The sequence below is a fragment of the Dermacentor albipictus genome, chromosome 9, assembly GCF_038994185.2.
Source record: "Dermacentor albipictus isolate Rhodes 1998 colony chromosome 9, USDA_Dalb.pri_finalv2, whole genome shotgun sequence".
NCBI classification, from domain to species: Eukaryota; Metazoa; Arthropoda; class Arachnida; order Ixodida; family Ixodidae; genus Dermacentor; species Dermacentor albipictus.
In genome coordinates, this window is record NC_091829.1 from 77,568,575 (window position 1) to 77,591,927 (window position 23,353).

Sequence of the window (23,353 nt, forward strand, 5' to 3'; positions counted from 1 at the left end):
GGTCTTGGCTACGTTCTCCTCGTGTGTTGGAGAGCTTTCACCCCTTATCTTGGAGCACCACGCATTGTTTCAAGAGCGTCAGACGGTACCCACACCACGAGCACCTCAGGCGTGGCCAATTCCTGTGGAGATTTCGCGCACCCTGAAGTGAGGAAGTGTCGTTGTTTTTTCGACATACTTCACGTGTCTTTATGCTGACAGCCATTCTTTGTTCAAAGTACTGTGCTGTCTTATCTCGCTGCATATGTGATGTCGTTCCTATCGCTAGAGCCCCCCTGCGTCGCAATTTACCGTCCTGCCTAATCTATTTCAAGTAGGTATTATATGCTCCCTTTTACGCTTACACAAGTACATTGCGAAGAATGGCACTCGGCCATTACATTTCAACCTGCATTGCGCATGATGATGCGGTGTTTCACTTACTTTTCAATTAAATTAGCGTTGTTAGGGCACTTAGCGCACTTCCAGGAACATGACTGTTTATATGTCGCTAACTGGTTCTCTGTCAACTTAGGCCACTGGGTAGTCCATTGCCGGTTGAGTAGAGCATCGGGCTGATGCGCTTAGAGAACCATGTTGCAAACCAACATTGGTCACTGAGTATGTGACACTGGGTGTGTGCTGCTCTCCATAGAACTTGTTTCAAGCCAACTTTCGTCACCGGGTATGAATGACTGGGTATGTGCCACTCTTCAATGAACCTCTTGGACGCCAGCTTAGGCCACTGAATATGGGTCGCTCTTCAAAGAGAAAAGAAAAAGTAATCTTAAAATGTATCCAGGGCTGGGCGGAATGAAAACCTTAGCCCACATAATATTCAGACAATATGCGCCACTCATAGACTTTGGGGCCATGTTGTCAGATGGCGCAGCGTGGTCAGAATGGTGGGCGAGAGAGGAGCCCGGCTGCATACGCTCCTCATACCTGACGCGTCTTGGCGGTCGCAATGCGATGCGTAGCTACATTGCTTCCGAGGTAATCGCAGTAATGGCAAAATTCACATAGAGATGGGTATTGCCGAATTTCTTTTTATTGTGTTGCGTAATTCGGGATCGCCCATCGCGGCAGGATAGCGGCAATGACATTGCGTTGCTGCGCTAGAGCTAGCGAGTTTCGGCAGTTGCGGCGCCCCCCCTCCCCCCCCCCCCCCAACTTCGGAGGCCACCCAAATACCAAAACGTTCATGTACTTATATTTATGGGCGCGTTAAAGAACCACAGGTAGTGAAACCTAATTCAGTGCCCCTTAGCCGAGCGTGCTTCATAACCATATCCTTGTTCTGGCACGTTATAACCCAGAATTGATTTTTCTTCAAACTTCTGGTCACCTAATTTCATAGCGCGCTGTAAGCCTTGATCTGAATATACGTGTGTTCTTGCATGACTACAGGATCCCATCCTTTTCCTAAAGTGGCTGTTTGCGACTCATTATTATGTGTGTCTATGTTTCTGTTTTCCCATATGATGTCTCGGCAGTAAGTGGCGGGAAGTTTGAGTGTTTTCTTCAGGACTAGTGATCTTGTGATTCACATGCTGTGACTTGTGAGCTTTTGTGAGCCTTTCTCGCTTGTCGTTGACCTTTTTGTTTCTCAAACATGTATTACCTGTATTACCTGTATTACATGTATCAAACATGTATTACCTCAGTGACGTGCCCTGATATTGGAACATGAATAATTTGAAGCACCAAACATGAAGGACGAGCAGGCCGACGCAATCGTCTGGTGAGCCACTTACAAAAGCTGTACTGAGGGTTCGTGTTTGTATGCGATATTATCACTCTCTAGTTGTAACTGGTACGTACGCTCGTTATATTAGAAATGTATTTTAGTGGCCATCATTTTATGTCTTTGTGAGAAAGAAACAGGCGTGTAGCCATTCAATCAGACGCGAAAAGCGGTAACCTGCTCAACTGATCCCACGCCTTGGAGTGCCGTTCGGTGGAGAGAGAGAGAGAGAGAGAGAGAGAGAAAGCTCTTTATGGAAAGAGCTGTGTGTTTAGCCAACCTAATTTCACCTTCGTCCTACTCTGCAGGGAATGGGACAAATGAGAAGAAAGGCCCTAGGAGGAAGTGGAGAGAAGAAAAAGAAGGAGGGGGAAGAGCAGGTTTTCTAATTTTATCGGCAGTGGAGTAAGTGTCCGAGGAGGTGAAGTAAAGTAATCTTGATAAAACTGGACGGGTAATGAAAAATAATATATAATCGTAGTCCTAATGAGACGACATGCATGGGTCAGAGTTTAATGATCATTGTATTTTTTCCTGTGTTTTTCCTCCGCCCATTGTTATTGCTGAAGTCCGTTGTAAAACAATTTCATTGTACGTTCATTAGTATATATGAGCTACAATATGTTATGGCGATTTCGTGGTTTCAAGAAAGTTACTTTAGTGAAGCCACGTTACCGAAAAAAAAAGACATAGCCTTCACTAGGTGACATGATCTAACTCATAATGTCATCAGCCCTACTTTCTGATTGTACATTATCCGGCAAAACTGCTGAACAACTTCATCGTGGTAGTAATTCTAGCTAAACGCGTTGCCTTTTTGTACAACCTGCGTACGTTATGTGCGAACTGGACAGTTAACTAAAATTCATATTTTCTGTTATCTCACAGAGATGCGTCCAAACTTGCTTGGACGAATGTGCGAAAGTGTGAACTTATTTAAGTACTTTAATGCTCTATACGTGTTTTGGTTTCGCGATATGTTGGCTGGCATGGACAATCTCTCTCGTGTGGCACATTGAAAACGAAGCAAAGTGTGGGCCGACTGCCTCGCTAATTGGCAGATCGCGAGAGGTAGCGCGTGGGCGTGATTCACAGCCACCGCCGAAGACAGACCTCCGCTCACGCAGCGCTTTGTTACCATACATGCTATCGGTCGACGCGCTCGCCGCATGCCATCGGCGAACAGACGACAGCGTGCTACTCCGGCGCGATCGGGTAGCAATCGTCATCAAAGACCCCGTCTTGCGAAGCACTACGCTTTTCTTCTCACGCTTTCTTCAGACCTTCCTCCTCAGCTTTCCGCCTCATTGTACCGCTGCGCCCTCCGCCTCCACTTTGCTCCTCGCGCTCTATTCGCTATCACGCGCTTTTCTCTACTGCTGCGCTCACCGTTTGGTCTTTCATCTTACGCTGTGCTCGTTCACTCAGTTACGCCGAGGGACGACACATGTTTTAAAATAGCTGCGCCCGCTTTTTAAAACGTGTATAACGGCCCTGCAACGCAATGCTAAGTCCCGTAACAAGGGCATTACATTATCACTTTAATAGATCGCGAACGCAGTGGAAAGAGTATTAGGTTTTGAAATAGACCCCGAGGCTTTATCTTCGGGCCCTTCACGTGTCGGTGACGGTAAGTGCAGTACGCCTTCAGCGCCAATCTCACGTTTCCTCCACATCAGGAAGCAACGCAGCAAAGCATAGGCATGTTCTTATTCCGTGCCGAACAGAAGCTGCCAACATGGCGATGTCTGCCGAATTCCATTAGGAACTTCTAGCCGCAAGCTTATTTATAAAGCAGTATTTCAACATGCAAAAGAAGTAAAAATAATTAATAATTACCAGAGAAAGAGGTAGTGAGCATTCAGCGCGAAGATGGCCTGTAGCGTACTCTCGGGAAGCGGTATTTCTGGTATAGGGGTTCTAAGCTAAGGAACGCACCGGGTGGCAGACGCGTCCGAGCTCTGATGTAGTGATAACCGGAGGTGGCGCAAAAGCTGTTTTCAAGATATGTTGCGGCGAAACACGTCAGAGGACCGCTAGCTGGAGCAGCGGTACGCGGATAAATTTTGTTTTCACCTTTGCAAAACTTCTTCTGAGACGTTTGGCTTGGTTCAGCAACCTTACCAAGGTGACGTCCTCTTAAGGGCCCAGGGCGCACTGTGTACAAGTGGATGTTACGAGAGGGTGCGAGAGATGGCCCCACCACCCAGTCCGACACGCTGGCCGAGTGGTTCTTCTGAAAGCTCTGCATCCGCTGTCTCTTTCACCCTATTTTTTTCCGTATTTTGAAATATATTGAAGACGCACTCCTTTATGGTGTCAAAGCCAAGATAGAACGAATATTCTGCTCCCGCTGTAACAGCAGCTGCTGTCGCTGGGCAGTTGCAGTTCTCGTAGATTGTGCTACCGTCAACGCTGCAACACTGGCCGCATGCAGACGACAGCGCGCGGACGAACACCTTTAATATGTGTTTGCCCTCCTTATTGGTAGGCGAATCCTGTAGCCTTGATAATGCTGCACCAAAGTACTGAAACAGAGTGTACTATACATAGGCTACCCTAGGGGGTGTGTTCCCAAATTCCTTTATCAAAACTAAAAAAGTTGGGAACATATGCACAGAAGCACGCGTACATCTGGTCGCACCCAAAAAAAGGGAGATGCACGGGAGAAATATGTGGTGGAATGGCACAGTTACTGTAAAGCAGGGGGGAGAGGGCGCCTATTAGCACAGAATATGCGAGGCGTGGTCGGAGGAAAAGGGACGTTCCTTTCCCCTTTTCTTTGACCAAGAGGCTATAACCACGAAGACGGTTATAAACATCCACTTGCTTATATCGGACCCGTACTGTTACTACCACTCGCCTCTGAGTTCCGTGAAGTACATTTCATTGCAATCGGTGTACAAGTGGGATGGGTTCAAAAATATCTTGACTGTTGGCAAACTGCTTTGCATACAAAGCTACACACACACACACGCTCACGTATATATATATATATATATATATATATATATATATATATATATATATATATATATATATAATATAGCCACAAAGGACACTTAGGACACCATAGGGGAAATTACTAGTTTAGTAGTAGCACATAAATACCCATGAAAGTGGATGGGAAAACGGCGCCGCGGTAGCTCAATTGGTAAGAGCATCGCACGCGTAATGTGAAGACGTGGATCTTTCCCCACCTGCGGCAAGTTGTTTTTTCATCCACCTTCATTGCCATTAATTTATGATTTCTTTTATTCAATTAGCAAGCACAAGTAAATGCCATTATGGTGTTATTGTTTGTTGGCTCTTTACCATATTTATTTATTTCATATGCCCTAAAGCACCAATGCATTAAAGAGGGGAGTGGGTTACATTCGAAAACAATAACCATTACTGCAAATTGTTTGTGCGTGTGTGTGCGTGCGTGCGTGCGTGTGTGTGTGTGTGTGCGTGCGTGTGCGTGCGTGTGCGTGCGTGCGTGTGTGCGTGCGTGTGTGTGTGTGTGAGTGTGTGTGTGTGTGTGTGTGTGTGTGTGTGTAAATTGAAGTACTAAGCGTCAACACAAAAGGGCGAGAATGATCTGTAATGAGTGATGATGGAAAATATACATTTAGCTAGGTACATATGGTATATATAATAATTAGTAAACGCATAAAAAGGACAGCAAAAATATTTAAAAAGCTAAATCGTGGGGTTTTACATGCCATAACCACCATCTGATTATGAGGCACACCGTTGTGGAGGACTCCCGAAATTCGGACCGTCCAGGGTTCTTCAACGTGCACCTAAATCAAAGGACACGGGTGTTCTCTCACTTCGCCCCCATCCAATCCCGGCCGCCGCGGCCGGGATTCGATGCTGGGACCTCGTGTTTAGTAGCACAACATCACAGCCGCGGAGCCATCATGGCGGGTAGCTGCGGGACACCTAGGCAACTGAAGTTCTATGCGCGTCTCTCGCTCTATTGTGGCATTGCGGAGGGTTTCTGCGAAGTTGAGATTCTCATGTCTTCTGATTCGTCATGATTTAAGGCTTCATAGAAGCTCCGCTTTCTCTGCAAGGTCCACCATTGTGTCTTTGGGACGTGTTCTCCTCTGAAATCTGCACTGCATCTCCTATCGCAATGTGCCATTTTTTTGCTTGCTGGCTTATAAAATCATCGCGTGCAGCGATTCATACAGATTATGTTATCTACATGATGTTTGGTATAGTAAAATGAGTAATTCATTTAAAAAAATGCAAGATATTTCTCTTTTTAGTCATCCTGTAAGAGGAGATTCTCTGCAAAGTAAAGCTGTTGTCTCAAGGTTTCAAAATTCGGCTTATGAGCGCCGCTCAAAGATGACGCCTATATACAGGTGTACAAAAAACAAAAAAAAACAATGGAAACCCATGCTCACATTCAATGTATAACCGTTATGGCGTTTCCAAAGATGCACCTAATAAACATATACTGTCCTGGAGTAAGTCGTAACCCCCGCATTTTTCGAGACTTTGAGATGTAGAAATACGAACGCTACGTCGCGAAAACATTCGCTCCACTCAACTATAGCTCACCTTTCTCAAACTGCGGCACGCTCTCTATTCTTTGTTTTCGCTTCTTTTATGCGAAGCATAGTACTAGAGCGCAACCCAGCTCCTCAGGCGCGGCGGTGTCGCCTTCAATACCACGTGACACCATGACGTCACGACAGAGGAGAAACGGGGCTCCAACTCGCGCCGTCGCTCGCGGCGTCGCCCCCCGCATCGGACGCGGTGAGCGTCGAGCAACGCAGTGTTCGGCGCGACAACGAAATGTGCGCCTGAGCAAGCGCCGCATGCCTGAGCCGACGCCGACGACACCGGCTTTTCTGCGACACGAGCTCCTTAACGCTGTCGCGTTAAAATAAAGGCTAGTATGCTTCGCATCCTGGGCTTAACCTTAGCTAAGCCACAGCCATTTTTTTTTTATACATCCTGATGTGTCTCTCCGATCTCGACTACCCTAGTCTTTTTCCCGAGCCCTTTTGCGGCATGTGTATGCAAAGCAACAGCGAAACAACAAGGCTAAAGTTCTAGCTGCTTCGAATGACAGCATTTTTAGCCGCGCACTTCAAATGCATTCGACGCTTTGACAATAGGAAACCTCGTCGGCTCCAGTGACTGAATGTGTGTATCAAGCCGGATTGAAAGCTGACCAAGCCAGTTTATTTCATTTGTAGTAAGCAGCAACCTATAGAAGTGAATCCCACACACTAAAGAGATGACACCAGTGATACTGCCGCTGGCGTGCTTGTCAAAAATATATCGTTATATGAAATGGTGCAAGCAGTATTTATAAAACGAAAAAAAAATTGAACAAGAAAACGTTATTAAAGGAAGCTGTCCCAAAATTACCAAATTGCAGAAAAGGCCTTCAAAATATCAAACTTGCACTAGCTGGAACAATGCAGTTAACGTCTAAGCCCTCGAGGCAAGTTATGTTTCAGTTCAGTTGATAGAAAAGGCAGTTTCAATAAGATAAGATAAGATATGCTGCTTGGATTAGTGCAATATCTGATGCTTATGTCTGCGTTTTCTCCTACGAATATTTTTAAAGCTGGAGCAGTACAGCACTTCCGCGTTTCCCACACTTATTCACCGTGCGAACAAACAGTCTGTTTATTTTAAACAGTGCTTCTTCTTCAACAGTATAGGCGCTAAGAAGGGTACCGCGATGAAAATGGCATTTTTGTAGTAAACAATATCTATCGTGATTAGAAGCTCACACAATTCGGCTGACATATACACAGTTCAACCCCCCTCCACCCCACCCCCTCAACACAAAAATAAAAAGTAAAAGAAGGAATACGGCCAAACAGCAAAAGAGAATCTCATCAATTTGCTCAAATTAATACAGGTTTTAGAGCACTACACCAACGCTCTAAGTTTCAACTAAAGCACAAAAGTCGCAAGCAGAGGACGAGAAGCAGGCAAGAATATCTGGAACTGAAGAACAGTCCAACGCAGCACTCTGCTCAGAAGAATGTTAAGTAGGCCTAAGCGAATCCAGACCTCTACGCTCGTCAAGACAAACGAATATATTGCCACGCCCTTGGGCCACTTGATCCGAGAAGAAGACGGAGACGGGCTGGCTCACGGGCTCGCGCCTTGGTCTTTTGTCGCTGCTACGCTGCCCCGTCGATGACGCGGACTTTAACGGCCTCTTTGAGAAGTTGCCTGACAATTAAACGTGACATTTCTCTGGTGGAGGTGTGGGGTATTCTCAACCCATGCAACAGACCCCTCCAAGCAGCAGGAACGCTAGACCGACACCGGAGCTCACGCCAGTACACCGGGCCATCCGGAGAATCCAGCGATTGGCCCCTGAGTTTGAGCGTTTACCTGCGACAACAACAACGTCGGCAGGCATGGATGCTCCATCTCATACTACCACAACTAGCCCTGCGACATCTGCTGTGGTACCTCCTCCTTACACGCTACAAAAACCACTCGTGCCAAGTCTCTTCCATGGCTTCCTTCTTGAAGACGTAGAAGACTGTCTGGCGGACTTCGAGCGCATAGCGGATTTCAATGGATGGAACGGTGAATCGAAGCTCCGGAACGTCTACTTCAGCCATTTGGATGCTGCTCGCACGTGGTTCTAGAACCACGAAGGTGTTCTGACATCATGGCGTGAGTTCTGTCGCAGCCTCTTGGACACCTACGCCAGCTCCAATCGTCAGGAACGAGCAGAATGCACCCTCCAGTGTCGCATTCAGAAACCTAATGAGAGTGTGGCTATGTACGTGGAAGACGTGGTGCGTCTCTTCAGGCGAGCTGATCCTACCATGTCGGAAGACAACAAGCTGCATTACGTGATGCGAAACGTGAAAGAAGAGCTTTTTGGTGGACTCGTTCGTAGCCCACAAAACACGGTTGCAGAGTTTCTGACTGAAGCGGCCACCATGGAGAAGGCCCTGCACCAGCACTCGCACCCGTACGATCGGCAAGTTAACCTCTCTTCTGCTACCAGTAGTCTAGGAGCTCTCACGCCTGACGTCGAGTCGCTTCGCGAGATTATTCGATCAATAGTCCTCGACGAGCTGTGACAGCTACATCAGGTGCAGCAGCCTTTAGCCAACTTAATAGCTAGCGTCGTGCGTGATGAAGCGCAGCATGCACTCAGTGTACCGCGCTACGAAGCATCACTTCAGACCGTTCCACCACTTCAGGCGTTCAGAACTTACACCCCGCACAACATCGGTGACACCTCCTGCAGTGAGCGATTACCAGCGTGCGACTTACGCCGGCGCATGTGGGCACCACTGCCGCTACCTGCCGTCACCCCGTATGCCATGCTTTAGTCAGCGCAGGCGGTTCATTTTGGAGAGGCTCGATCAATCGTACATAAATCGGGCATTTGGCGCATGCCCGACCGACAACCGCTCTGTTACCACTTGGCTGAGGTGGGCCATTTCTACCGAGAGTGCCAGTACCGCCGCCTTGGACTCTAGGGGTTTCCTGGTAATTTACCCGACCTCGTTTTGGACAACGGCCATCTGAGATTGAAGATTTTATCGCCCGACAGCGCGTGTCGCCGTCATCAAGATGGCGGTCGCGATCGCCTTCACCACGACCATCCTATTCACGAGGTACAAGTCGGACATCGCAAAAATGATCTCCGAGCCCTCGCCTGGAAAACTAACGTCAGCGACCTTTCGAGGCGAGGCCGCTGACACTCGACGTGCGCAAGAGCTCCGTTCAATGGAGACTTAACGACACCGGTTTCACAGACTGGAGACAACTTTTCAATGAACATACCTGTGCTGATCGACGGCCGAAATGTTATTGCTTTAATACACACTGGCACGGACTACTCGATTATCACCGGAAACTGGCAAGCAGTTTAAAGAAAGTTATGACGCCTTGGACAGGGACGCACGTACTGTCAGTTGGCGGACATGTCGTCAAACCACTTGGTGTGTGCACTTGTCGTGTGCAAATTAAAATTCTACGTTTCCAATCAGTTCCCTTGTTCTCCGAGAATGGTCCTGTGAATAGATACTTGGAATGTGCTTTCTTCGAGAGTATGGTGCCATCATTGACCTCCGCCGATGCTGGATTTCATTCTCTACAAAGAAATCGACGACACGAGACGCCTGTCGCCACAGAAATTCCGATGACAGCATAACGATACCACCTTGTGCTAGTGTATTGATTCCGGTAACATACGAGGGCACATGCGAAGGCGAAGTACTCGCAGAGTGCAACGTGCAAAGGAAGCCGAAACGGAAATTCGTACCGATGCTAGTAACGTCGTTGTGGGCATGGTGCTCGTCCAGCGACAGGAGAATGGCGAAAGGGTCAAATCTTAAGCTGGTCGCACCCTATCGCGACCTGAGTCCAATTACACTACCACAGAGAAATATTGTCTTGCCGTCATATGGCCACTTGCAATGTTCGGACCTTATCTCTATGGCCGTCCATTCCGGGTCGTGACGGATCATCACTGCTTATGCTGGCTGGCAAACCTAAGAGACCCTTCTGGACGACTGGCACGGCGGAGCTTCCGCCCGCAGGAATACGACATGGCCCTCGTGTGCAAGTCAGGTCGCACACACCAATATGCCGAAACATTGTCGCGCGCGCCTGTTGAACCTGACGATCAACACACCGAAGTTGACAGCACTTCTCTCGGCGCCATAAGCAAGGTAGAGGTATCTACATGGCCACGAGCAGACTTTGAAATGCGACCTATCATTTAACACCTAAAAAGCCGCAACGGAAGTCTGTCCCGACCAATTGCTCACGGATTGACGTTTTGTTTGCGATACGGAATCTTATACAAGACGAATTTCGTTGCCAGCAACAAAACCTATCTTTTGGTAGTGCCAAGAGAGCTTCGTGACGAAATCCTTTTCGTATGCCACGACGAGCCTGCGTCCGGCCACTTGGGTTTCACTCGAACTCTTGCTAAAATACGGGTATCAAACTACTGTCCGAAACTCGCCAATTTTGTCAAGGAGGAGGAGGAGACAAAGGGGACGAAATACAGGGAGGTTAGCCAGTGTAAGTAGCGGCTCGCTACCCTGTGCTGGGGAATTTTGTCAAAAGATACGCCCAAGCCTGCCTTGAATGCCAGCACCGAAATTCACCCAGTGCAAAACCTGCGGGATTGCTGAATCCTATCGAGCCGCCTCGAGGGCCCTTCGATCAAGTTGGCATGGACCTCCTGGGCCCGTTTCCGTTGTCTACTTGCGGGAACAAGTGGATCATCATCGCCACAGACTATGTAACCCGCTATTCTGAAACAAAAGCTCTTCCTAAAGGTACAGCTTCTAAAGTTGCACAGTTTTTCGTACAGAACACCGTAATACATCCCGGCGCCCCAATATGTGTCATCAGAGATCAATGGGCGACGTTTACGGCAAGTCTGCTAGAAGAAGTTTTTCAATTGAGTTGCACCACGCACCGAAAGACGACTGCCTATCACCCGCAAGCAGATGGCTGGATCGAAAGGCTTAACAAAAACGATGACCGACATACTTTCTATGTACATAGACATGCAGTATAAGACGTGGGACGAGGTACTACCGTACGTGCAATACCGTACGTGCAATATTTGCGTACAATACCACTAGGCAGGAGACCACACGCTTCACGCCGTTTTCTCTTGTTTACGGTCGTGCCACTCAGACGATGTCAGAAGCCATGTTACCATGTCAGAATTCTGACAGTCTTGATAAATACACCGAGTGTTTTTTGCAGCGTGCCGAGGAAGCACGCTAACTGGTTCGCGTGAACATCACAAAACCGCAGTGTATTGACGCGCGAGACTAATACCTCCGTCGCCGACAAGTTGACTATGAACCGGGTGACCGAGTGTTAGTTGCGACCCCCGCCCGCCGTAAATGACTTTCGGAAAAACTTCTTAGTAGGTACGTCGGCCCTTACAAACTGCTTTGGCGAGTGAGTGACCTCAACTATGAAGTTCGTCGGGATGGCACCCAGCCAGCACACCACCGACAACCGCGGCCGTAGATTGTGCACGTCGTGCGGTTAAAACCACATCGCACACCCTAATATTCATGGTGTTTAGCCCATTGCGGTTGTCCTGGGACAAGTCTTCCTGCATGTCAACGATTTGTTTGGCATCGAGTGGACGCTCTTCTGGAAGGAGGGGTAACGCCATCGCGCTTCCACCACGCGCTTGGGCCACTTACTCCCAAAAGAAGACGAAGACGGGCTGGCTCACGGGCTCGCGCCTTGGTCTTTTGTCGGTGCTGTGCTGCCCCGTCGACGACTCGGACTTATACGGGCTCTTTCAGAGGTCACCCGACAATTAAACCTCACAATATGAAGGCCCATTGGGATATTTTTCTTGTGTCAGATCTGCAGCACGGCGCGACGGTTATAAATATAATTTGGGCATTGGCCGGAAAGCATGGAGCAAAGTTACCTCACTGTTTCCGTCCTTTGTTCCATGTTCCGGATACAGTCAATAACCAGAGTGTAAATTGCAAATTTTCGTGCTTCCTGCAACATTTACTGCAGTAGAAAAAGCAGACACAAAACGACACGTCCTCTTAAGCGCCATATTCCTTTCTATGGCGTATTTTCAGAAATGAACCCTCCAAAGCCCCCCTCCCCCCATGCCGACTCGCTCAACTCTGTTCTTATGAACGTTCAGTCGACAATCGGCTGACCATCCTTTCTTAATTTTGGTTACGTAAGAGGAAGCTTTAGCTTGGGTTCTCCTATATAAATACGCGTAAAAGGAGAATTCGTTTTTCTCGGCAACCAATGCGCCAAATTTGACGATGCTTGTTGCACTTAACAGAAAAACTTAAAATCTTGTGACTGTTGGTTTTGAATTTTCGAGTTATGTTGTCACTTTTGTATTACAAATTGGCAAACATCGAAAATTTTCGAGCAACGAAACTACCAAGTTTACACCTCTGTAACTCGAAAAACGATAATACAATTCTGTGAACTGCATCTAATAGCAGATCTAAAGCGGACAAAATTGATATGTTACACATGAATGTAAAAAAAATAGTATTATGGAAATACAGCTTTTGCAGAACCGTTGTAAACAACATAACAAATTCACGTAAGATGTAAAATGACATATCGAATTGGTCTGCTTTTAATGATCTAATGGATGCTTTTTACAGAACCGCGATATCTGTTCTTGATGCAAAGCTATAAATTTGTAAACTTCGTGCTTCTTTTTTCTGACTGTGGAGTATTTGAAGATCTTTTAAACAAAATTCAAGGCATAGATCCAAATTGCGCTTGCAACAGTCACTAGAATTTAACTTTCTCTCTCAAATGCAACAAAGTTCATTTTATCGGTCCATGAGTTGTCTCAGAAAAGCTTTTTTGCGTTTTACATGTATTTGAATAGGCCGCGTCGGAGTTCAGCCATACCAAAAGCTTCCTCTTAAAACACAGGTCGAATGAAGAATATTCAGGATGAACATGGTTGCCACGAGAGTGTAATTAGAATTAGATAAGTTATGGCGATGCATCATCAAAACGGCAAGACGAGCACATTGATAGGTTGAAAACTTCAAATTCAGTAAGTGCAAAAATAACAAATCACGATAACATCAGACAACGTGGTTGCAATCGTGCCCGCTATGAGAGAACCTGGTGCTCCTTTTATGGTTGCTAAATAGAACAGTGCAGTTCTGTAAAAAAATTCGCCATCCTAAAATCTGACCTTGGATTGTTAACGTTGCCCCTGCAACGCCCCGTTTCAGGAAAACAAGGTTCTTTCTAGAACTAAGAACCAGATACGCCGATAACGGGCCGAGGCCAACAAGATGCGTAAAGATTCTGCGTCGTGTGTTATCTAAACGTCAATCGCCTTTGGCGATAAAGAAGTAAATATGAGTGTCCTAATTTGCAGATCCCCCGTACGTAACTTTTGTGCACGACAGTGCCTTTGTATGTGTGTGCATAATGCCGCAAGTGTAATAACACGTTGGGTTGGGAGCCAGCGCCACGTTTTCTCTACATGTCATCCCTGGCGGCGTGCCTAAGATTGAAGTGAAAGTGTTAGAATCGGGGGAGCGTTTTGCCGAGTTCATGAAGATCGCAGGCTGAAAACGGTACTGGGGATGGAGATATTGGTCAAACTATTCCGTAAACGAAAAAAACTAAAAGCTTCAGTTGCGACAGTCAGAGGGGTGCGCCCACAGAACAAAAGAGAGAACAAAAGAATGTAGAAGAGAGTGGGAACTGAGCAGAGAATGAAACATTCCGCATATACAGCGCCGAGCGGCCAATGACTCTGTGATCAGTTCCACACCATGCACCATATATTTTGCATCGATGCGGGTGATGTTGGTGAACGCGACACCGTGCGATGCAAGCAGAGCGAGATGAAAAGCCAAGAACAGGCAGAATGCGAGCTCCAAAAGCAATGGGGAAGGAACCGAGCTGTCAATAGACGAAGGTGTTGGAGCACGAACTTCCAATTTGGTACTCTATTCTGGTTTCGCGAATAACGCAACCATGCCGGCAAGAATCCTTTGCTGGTTCCGGTTCAAGCTTTTTTGCGAACGCTACAGACATTATTCTCCTAGGCATACGGACAAAAGCAGGCGCGAATGCGAAAGTTCAAAGGGGTTCTTTGAACGGGGAAGCTACTTTATTACCTCCGAACGTCTTTCGGACGGCTTGTGGGTGACGACAACATAACTGCGTCGGCGTAAGGAGCAAATACGTAAAACTTGCGTCGGCTGACTTGCCGTTGAAGTGAGTGTCATATAATGAGCCCAAAGGGACAGACTGCTGCTCTTTTCCAAAGCACAGCTGGATTTTCTTCTCGACTGAGCAGAAATGGGACGTATGTCTGGTTGTCTGGGATACATTCTCTGCTGCAAACATGTCAAACATTACAAAAATACAACGTCTAGCAGCTAGATTTATATTCAATAAATAACGGTGGTACCACTCCTCTTCTCAACTGTGCATACTTGCAGACCTACCCTCATTAAAGGCCCGGACTTAATAGGAAAGCTTAATCATTTTATATTGTTGTTAATCATCATGTTCACATAATATACGCTGACTGTTTTGAAATTCGTAACAGTGAGAGTTCCATGCATCACCATCCAATGTTCTTTTTTTTGTGCTGATGCTGTTCGTACTTACTGTTTTAAGTATAGCTTCTTTCTAAGGGCTATCAGCAAGGGGAGTTGTCTGCCAGAAGAAACCGTTTCATCCTCATCAACTGATTCATTCGTAAAACACATGCAAATATGCTGAGTTGTAACTGCTAATAGATTTTTTGCCTATATGCAACTTACTTATGAAACCACCATTTTATGTATTGGAGCACAAAAGTAACTGGAATGCCAATGCATTTTGATGGACACTTAGAAAATTAATGCCTCTGAAGGGGTGCTGCCAAGAGAATTCGTTTCAAGTGGATACCCGTGCGAACTCGCGCGAACTCAGTGGCTATAATTCGTAGCTTGAAATATGTGTCGTAAAGTATTTAAAAAGTTAATTAGCATGATTTAGTGAAATATTAAATTAACAAATTTGATTTCTCTTTGAACTAATGGCCGCCTCAACGAGTAACTTATTCCAAAGGTTTAAATTAAATGATAGGCAATCTTTGAAATTTTAGGCACAGCTAAAAAGAACACCCTGTACACTTTTAAATCATATTATTTCAAATTCCACCAGATTGCTTGTTTACTAAATAAACAGTAAATTAAGCATGTGCGTTGTCTCAGCCATGGGTGAATGCTCGTATAACGCAGCAATTGTGCAGACTGACAGCAGCAATAATGTCCCCCTTAGCATCAAAGTGAAATCACCAGTTAGGCCCATATAGCAGCTCTTCTTTTCATCCATATGTACTCGAAACACCGCCAATTCCACACACCCTTAGTCATTGCTATTTTTATGCCGTAGGGTCATCAATTACCAATTAAATTCTAAATTGAATTCATGTTCTCAGCCACTGCTGCACATTTCGACAATAATAAGAGTATCAACTTGGTGCTGTGCCAAAGGAACACTACGCTGAGTGATGGTTACGCCAAAAGCACCTCCAAAATACGTCGAAACTGGGCATCTCACTTGATAAGGCAGCGGTAGCTTTGAAGCCCATTTTCACAGCCTTAATTTGCTCACCCATTGAGTACGAAATATCGCTGACGTGGTTTCAATAGAAAAAACATTCAGTAGCGCTGAAGAAAATATTCCCCCCTATAAAGATTCACATCAGTTTAAGATGCTCTATAATGCGACATTTTACGCAGCGTTATACGTGTTTTCATTTCATGACATTTCGGCTCGCACAGATCTGCTTCGTGCGGCACATTGCAAACGGAACGAAGTGTGGCGAGACCGCATCGCTAATCGGGAGATCGCAAGAGGCAGCGCGTGGGGGAGGCGTGGGCACGATTCACAGCAGCCGCTGCAGACAGACCTTCGCTCACGCAGCCCTTTGTTTCCGTATCTGGTTTCGGTGGATGCACTCGCCTGAAGCCATCGATGAACAGATGACGGCGCGCTACTCTGGCGGCATCTCGTAGCGGTCGTCGACGTAGAGCCCATCTTGCGCGGCACTAAGCTCTTCTTCTCGCGCTTTCGCAATGCCCTCCTTCCCGCTTTCCTCTTCATGCTTTCTTCGCTATCACCGTCTTTCGTCCGCCGCTGCGCTTGGCGTTCGCTCCTTCGTCCTTTGCTGGGCTCGTTCGCTTAACTACGCCGAGAGACGACACCGGCAGGAAACGCTCGAATTGGCGCCTAAGAGCTCCGTTCGGAAAAGAACCAAAGGCCGAACAATTGATAGGGTAATAAGGAACACAACTTGCTGCTCAGGAAAGGACCGATGAATTGGTGGTTTCGTGATAAGAGAGGAGAATGTTGTCTGTTACCTGAAGCAATGAATGCCGCAATCCCATTCCTATTCCCTCTACAGTGCGTCTTGGCTCTCGAGATTTGCTGCCCACTTTTTGATGAGGTCGACAGGGTTTCTACAGCCAAATTCTGCAAAGTACCTGGTGCATAAAAATGGTACGCAAGATCCAGCTTCAAATCGAAACAAGACAGATGAGCTCACTGTGCCAGTAGAGTCCTTTCATTTATGGGCATCACTACGGATAAAGTGCTGCGAAAGAGACTCCATGCTGTCGTGACATAGCTCTCGCATTTTCTGCAATGCAAGCCTTGCGCGAGTTTCAAGAGCACGAGACGTGCCTTTTCAGAAAATACAGTGTCCGTGCCGAGGCGTTTTCTGGTTTTCATATTGTTTGCGTATCAGGGACCTTTCATTCAAATTTATTCATTGTTTTCTGAGTCAACCTCGTAAAAGAAACTGTGTAGGCGCTTGAGAAACAGTGTTGCGAGGAATGAGTACGAAGACAGCACTAAAGTTATATATGCAGACATAGTCACGGTCTGTCACTGGTAAACACAAGATTACCACGCAAGACAAAATTTTATTGAGGGAAAAACCAGCAAAAAATAATAGCAGAAACCATCCTAGATGATTATGCAAGTCAATGCGTAATCACTTCTGCCCATGTGTGGGCCGCGAGACCATCAGGAGGTTCAATCGGAACCAGAGGTGGTTGCAGACGCTGGACAGCGCTCAAAATTCGTCTTAGAGAAAGCGTACTTCACAGCACCAGTACCGCAAGTGCCGGTCCTCCAATCCGCGCCGCTTGGTCTGGGCGGCCAATCCAAGGCTCGTTCGCTTGGCTTGCCGCTGCCCTTCAGCAGTGCGCAACATTTCTTGCTCGCGCTCCAAGGGTGCGTGTATCTCTTTTGTCCATCGCTTCACTTCATTCCTCGCCAATTTGGTACGAAGCTGCACCTCTGGAGCCCCTGCACACTTTTTGAACTGTTACGCTCATTTCTCGCTTCAGGCTTTCGAGGGCTATTTGGTGTATCCTGAAGTAGAGACATACACGCAACATGGCGCACCTAGCGCCACTGAGGGCCGTTTATTAGTCGCGCACATTCGTACCGGAGAGTGAAAAAAGGAGGCGCCAAGCCAATAGCAGGTTGCTATTGGCTTGGCTGAAAAAATAAGAACTGTGATCAACATACGTACACTTCTTAAGCCTCATTTAGGCGGTTCCAAAGAGATAATGTACTAGCGAACATTGTTTAACTGCGCGAGCAAACGAACCACAAAGACAGCGAGGGACAAGGACGGGCGCAGACTTGCAACTAAAGTTTATTCCACAAGGTACACATATAAATACACACCCGACATACATCACTGCGCGTGCGCGAAAAAAGGGGAAGGTAAAAGAAAAGTAAAACCTTGTATATAAGAAAAGTAAAACCTTGTACAAAGATTTTGTGCCACTGCCGAGATAGCCGAGCCAGAGAGCTACTCGAGGCGTACCATATTAAAAAGAAGGGACAACAATGTGTCAGTGACACCTCAGTTTATTTACATACCAGTGAGATTAGGTTTATTGACGAGCGTAGGTAGGTAGCGTTTCGCATATACAAGGTTTTACTTTTCTTTTACCTTTCCCTTTTTTCGCGCACGCGCAGTGATGTATGTCGGGTGTGCATTTATATGTGTACCTTGTGGAATAAACTTTAGTTGCAAGTCTGCGCCCGTCCTTGTCCCTCGCTGTCTTTGTGGTTCGTTTGCTCGCGCAGTTAAACAATGTTCGCTAATACCTACCAACTCGCCCAACAACAAGTTCTACTAAACTAGAGATAATGTACGTGGAAAAAAAATTTAAACGGAAAGTTGTCATTTTCAGCGCAATAGGGAAATAGGGGTCGATGAGGTCTCGTATGTTTCGTGGATAGAGGAAGTAAATAAATTCTGCAGTTATGGAAAAAACTTATGATTTACAAGCGAATAAAGAAAGTTTAGGCGGGTCTTCGTCCGCCGTAATTCGAGTTTTCAATAATGCTGGCTCTCATGAACTCGCTTGGCGAGTCTGTAAGTTTGAACTGAGAATTAATGAACCTTAACGCCTTTATTCGGATAACTTCTGGCTTACTGATAATAACTTAAGTAAATGAATCCATACGATGCAAGAAAGTTCTTGTTTAGGACTTATAGACGTCAAATGAGTGAGGAGTTCAATGGTCGAAGGTGAATTTCTAAACTTATGCTTTCAAGAACACAACTTGAGGAAGGCGTGAGAACAAATGTCTATATACATGTTCCAGAAAAGATCACTAGTTATTGTAACACCGAGGTATATATTGGCAGGTGCTGACCTGTTTGAGTGAACAGGAGCCCAGTTTGTACGAATATTTGAATTGTGTTTTTATTGCGACAGCAATTGTATGGACACTGCAGGCGCATTTACGCCGGGTCTGTACATGTCGCCACTGCCTTGTGTTTGCGCATGAGGGAAAGCGTGTGCGGGTGAGCCGACGAACGCGGCTCAATCTCGCGTGCGCGAGCGAGGAACGCGGCCCGGATGCGCGCCCTCTCGTGTGGCGCGCGAGCGAGGAGGGGCGTTCTTCTCCTATGGCTGCTACGGTGCCTCGGTGTCCTCCTAGCCCACGGCTCCGTACAAAGTCGGCACAACGGCGGCGTCTACTACGGCGTCGGCCATGCGAATCGCGGACGCCGTACTAGACGCCTTTGGTGGACACCGTTGAGGCGTGTTGCCGGCGCTCGTGCGTCGAAAGGGTGTCTGCGACGTGGCCAAAGTGCGCGCCCGCGCGGGCCTCATCTTCAAAGCGATCTTCGATGTTTGCACATTGCGCATAGTACCGGTAGCTTCGCGTTCGCTGTGCTTTCAACGCATGCTCGGTGCTGCCGCGACTCCTAGATCAATCGTTTTCATAGACAGTTTCCGCTGTAATCGAGCGATGTCTGTTCGTGTTTAACTGTGCGCGGGTCACACCGTCCTGGTTAATTCAGTGAAAACACGTTGATGGCCTAGTTGGTTTGAATCCATGATAGAAGGTATAGGCGTGACTGAACGAGATCGTAGAAATAAGTAGTCTCAGCGTTCTCATTGAGTCACGCTTACACATTCTACGAATGATGGTTTACTTAGTAAGCAAATATTTACAAGATTAAACGGCTGCAATAACTAGTATTCTTAATTCGTACGGCTAGCTACTAATTGTCTATCAAAATCAGCGCTTCGCCTTCCGGGTGGAACTGCTAAATTTTCGCGAGTAAAAGTACGTCCTCACTTGCGGACATAAACAAACGCAAGACGGCGGGCTTATTCCGCAGCGCTTGTGGTGTCGTCTTCTCGTCTCGTGTCCGATCTACTTTTTGTGCTGTTAACACCAGGATGGAAAACAAAGAACCCCAAGCTGCTCTTCTAGAGACCCATTTCATGCTTGCAAACAGTTCCCAGAAGACTTCCGGTTAAGCCCTCTGTAGTGGCGTATGTTACAATAGCCTATAAACTTATAGGAACCTCCAGCTGGCACCAGTTTTGATGCAGAGTGGGAACGTTTGACAGGTGAATTGTAGTGTTAGGTGCAACAAAAAAAGCCCCTACATGAGCTTGATGTTCAGCGCACGTTCCTTATGTCTGAAAACACCAAGAATATGTGCCTGGAGTATACTATGCTACAAAATACTTCTTTTTTCTTGGCTAACTGGACTGTCGAAAATGGCTGACCGGAAGTTTCCTGGGGTCATGAACGCACTGCTGCCATATCGCGGATGCAAAAGATTCTCGACGCGCAAGCGCCTTTCGCTGCGCGCGTTTGTAAGCGCGCCGCCTTGCGCGCGCTTATTTCCGCAAGTGAGGACGCACCTCAATACAACGAGAAAAGTTTTTTAACGTTTTCAACCGTACCATATTTCCTTCACAACTCCATACATTATCTAGTCTTGAAGTCACGTTATTTTGATCATCAATACAAGGGATTTCGTGGAACACCCCGCAATCATCAGCAGACATTCCCTGGTGTTACTGCGTTAACAATGTTATTCACATAAATTAAAAACAACAGAGGTCCTGGAACGCTGCTCTGGGGCCCGCATGATGTTAGAGGAATGAAGCTGGAATCATTTCCGCCCACAGAAACAAACTGATTCCGTTTGGTAAGATAAGCTGCAATCCATGCGAATAATGTATCAGGCTAATATAGTATAGGTAGTTTTTTATGAATTACCCTATTAATGGCTTACTAAAATCTAAACATTTGGCACCAGTTTGACCATTCTTATACAAGGTTTCTAGAAATGTATGAGCTATTATAATAACTTACGTTACGATAGAATAACATTTTTAACTCCACGCTGAAAATTTTATAATATACAGTTTCCCTCAACGAATTCTGCGACGCGTTTAGCGATTACGTGTTCAAGAAGTTTGCAAATTGATGTCAACATACTACGGTGATCTTTTTAGTAATAAATACTCGTCTTTATTAACATAGGGAACAACTCGTTCTGCCTTCGACTCACTGGGTAGTTTTTAAGTTAACAGTGAAGAATGAAAGAACAATATGATACATTTAATGATAATTTCACAGTAGTGACTCACCGCACTTTAATATTTTTGGGAAGGTATCACTTTGTCCTTCAAAGTAATCAATGACGCTAATCAGTTAAGCGTCGACAGGATATTGCGCAGCGAAATTGGAGGTGGTGATCATACCCTGGAACATTGTACTCAGATACAGTTGCTAGACGAGGGCTCGGGACACGAGGTCCGGTTCTGAATACTATCTTCTATTCTTGTAAACTACAGACATGCCGAACTATGGGTGAAAAGTATCTGACATTGCAACGGCGATACACGACGTCATCTTTTACCATGACTTCATCGTTCTTTTATACTATTTAATCCGTTGTAGTCACTGGAAAATCTTTAGCGATCGCAGACCACGGCGCGGCCTCGGACACCCACGACCTGGACGATTCGACAAGTATTGTTGCTCGTTTTCAGAAGCACGACGGGAGAGGCCAAGGGCATTTAGAGAGATCAATGACGTCGTACAGCATTTATTCAACCAGTCTTGATAATGATTACAATTCTTTCAACGACAGTACCCCGACTGGTGAATTGGCCATGCTATTTATTCTCTTAGGATCCAATCTGTTGGAAGCGTCATCTGGAGAATGCTCGATGGTGCAGTGAAGCAGTCGCCGTATTTATGAAACAGTTTTCGGAGCCGTATACAAACGTTGAATTCGTTTACAAACGTGAAGCTGCGGCTACGTTCTGGGACGGTCTCGCACGAGGCCGTTTTGGTGACCTTGCTGAGATGACGATATTGTGAGCATTAACTCGGGATCAGCATGTTGGCTGTTCCTTTGATGAGGCGAACATTTCCATTCGCTAGAGACAGCCGCTCCTCCAACGACAAACTTTTCTTCGCTTTGATCAATCCTTTGTTGCCAGCGGTAGTTCTTGGTGCGTCTTCCAATCCAAGTATTCGAGCCTGGTGGCAAGGTAACATGCTCATCGCATTGAGAATCGCGAGTGTAGCAGATGAGGCCGGGTTCACATCTTACATGCTGGCCTTGTCCCGCGAAAGGGTTATGGTCAGTGCATAAATATTAATGAACGCGTTGTTCACCTGAAGGACGTGTACGCCTAGAATACCTAACTAGAGCACAGTTCAGAACGATGAAAAGGGTAGAATATGCGTGTTCTCGCGCTGCCACGCCAGTGAGAGAGAGAGAGAGTGGGGACTATAAGGAAGGCAGGGATGTTAACCAATCTGCTGCAACACGAGAAGTGTAATGTTCCTGTGGTGTTACTAAGTGCCTGGCTGCTGTTCATATGTGCGGGCCATACCAGGAAGCGAGGAGTTTCATTAGACCGGCGGCGAACATTGCATTCGCTATGGAGAATTCAGCAGCAGTCTGTACCAATGCATGTACACTCCGGATGTCGATCGTCACTGTTAGGTCGGTGCATCTTACTCTGGCACTGCAGCTATACGTAGTGGTTGGGGCGGCGATTCTATCAGAAGTTGCTGCTCAGACTCGTCTGTAGGATGGAGATCATGTGGTGGCGCCATTGACACAAGAAGAACTGTTTACAGAGTTCCTCTTGCGTTACAGCCTTGATGGTTTCGCGAAGGCTGCTAATGCTCATAGCGACTAGCTCGGCGGGAGACGCACCGTACACTACACGACGGTGCCCATACTGCCTTCTGATGTAAACTCTTTTATACCGGTGTTATTGCTGGAATAATCTTGCAATCACACAATATGCAAATGCCAAGTAGCTGGACAGAACCAGGGTAACGTTGTTTGCCGTCGCTTAGAGATACTCAAAGTATTTTGTGTTTCAAACGTTTTGTCTTTCAAATATTACATTTTCTTAACAATAACAAATACATTGAAGACATCATGTATCACAGTACTTCTTTCAATGCCTACAGGGAGCGTTGCGGAGCTGTTGCTACATAGCAAAAACTGTAATACGCATTCAGTACAAGTGTAACGCAAATGTAAGCGTTAAACGATATAATTCAATGCTCGTTTTCATAATGTGTAACTGACCGTGCTTTACGTTCACTGAGTTGTCGGATGTCCTTGCGCTTCTCAAATGCTACGACTGTTTCTAGGCCAATGGGCTTCGTCAGGCATTTTGCTCTCTTGCTGTTCTCCTAAGGTGTAGTGTAAAAGTGCCGTACTTGAAATAAAGCTTCCCGTCACAATCCACCTTATTCCACCTTAATCCACATGTCCACCTTAATAGACTGATATAC

General features: G+C 46.4%; 1 protein-coding gene across 14 annotated transcripts in view; it reads left to right on the forward strand.

The window, feature by feature from the left end:
* The window catches only part of LOC135921341 (uncharacterized), a 1,279,318-nt gene that overhangs the window by 1,186,920 nt on the left and 69,045 nt on the right, over positions 1-23,353 (forward strand). For 10 of the 14 annotated variants that reach the window (XR_011508243.1, XR_011508238.1, XR_011508245.1 and 7 more), the window contains one exon: positions 2,035-2,131. The exons of the other annotated variants lie outside the window; for them this stretch is intronic. The gene's annotated coding sequence lies outside the window, so the exon portion shown is untranslated. The remainder of the gene's footprint in view (positions 1-2,034; positions 2,132-23,353) is intronic. 14 annotated transcript variants of the gene reach the window in all.